General features: G+C 36.3%; 1 long non-coding RNA gene across 1 annotated transcript; it reads left to right on the top strand.

Moving 5' to 3' along the window:
- The first annotated feature begins 203 nt into the window (after nucleotides 1–203).
- On the top strand, nucleotides 204–741 carry LOC114294848 (uncharacterized). The gene is made up of 3 exons (XR_003640642.2): nucleotides 204–285; nucleotides 488–567; nucleotides 635–741. It is a non-coding gene; the product is annotated as an uncharacterized LOC114294848 (long non-coding RNA).
- The last annotated feature ends 331 nt before the right edge of the window (nucleotides 742–1,072 follow it).

Below are 1,072 nucleotides of genomic sequence, written 5' to 3' on the forward strand. Positions count from 1 at the left end.
TATCTTCATTAACTTCACCTGATTGGGATTTGATCTAGCAGTAATGGTTCTAAATTTTTCATCTGAACATGGTTCAATGCAGGCATAGCCGTGGCATCTCAAGCTTCTTCAGCTAATATAAAGAGGAAAACGGAGAAACATGTTGATGATGGTGGTGGTGATATAGTTGAAGCAGTAGGAAAATATCAATGTGATTGGCAGGAGGAAAATATGGCTGTAAACGGGAAGAAGAACGGGGAATTTATCACAGGCAGTGATGTTTCTGAAATGAAATACACAAACAAGGTCTTTTTTTGCCAAGTTTGATTGAACTTGTCACTGTCTCAGTAAAGAACAATGATGGGTTTTATTGTATCCTGTGTGCTGTGTTTTTTCTTTCATTTTCTTGATAATAGATGAAGAAAATAATAGAAGAAAAACCAGCTTCAAATAATTTTGTGTAGTTGCCCAAGTTGAATCATTTATGCATTTGTCACCTTTCATATAGGTGGTGGAAGAAACTTTGAGACTCACAAACATTTCACCCTTCCTTTTTCGCTCAGGTGACGGAAGAAGTTGAATTTCAAGGTATGCCGCTAAATTTTGTAAACACATGAAATTGTTGAGAATTAGTGATCATAATGAAGACTTGCAGGTTTCATAATCCCAAAAGGCTGGAAATTGTTATTGTGGTTTCGATACAATCATAGTAATTCAGAATACTTCATGGATCCATTGTGCTTCAATCCAGATAGATGGAATGTAAGCTCGCAATAAGGCATTGCTTTTGTTTTTGTCTATCATCTCAGAAGTTTTACGTCTTTGCTTTGTTAGTACATAGTCTTTCAAAAGTAGATTACTCAATTCCTAGAGGCAAGAAAAGTGTTTCAAATATTTTACTCAGATCGCTATTCCTATTGAATGTGAACATATTTATTTTGCTAGAAACCGGCAAAACCTGGTACATTTCCAAGTTTTTGGTGGGGGTTCAAGGAGTTGTGCTGGAAATATGCTCTCTCGGACTGAACTTGCAATCTTTCTGCACCATTTGGTTGTCGGCTACAAGTAAGTGAAAATTTTAATGGCTTGAAGG

This window comes from Camellia sinensis, chromosome 1, assembly GCF_055761805.1.
Source record: "Camellia sinensis isolate YWXY chromosome 1, ASM5576180v1, whole genome shotgun sequence".
Classification (NCBI taxonomy): domain Eukaryota; kingdom Viridiplantae; phylum Streptophyta; class Magnoliopsida; order Ericales; family Theaceae; genus Camellia; species Camellia sinensis.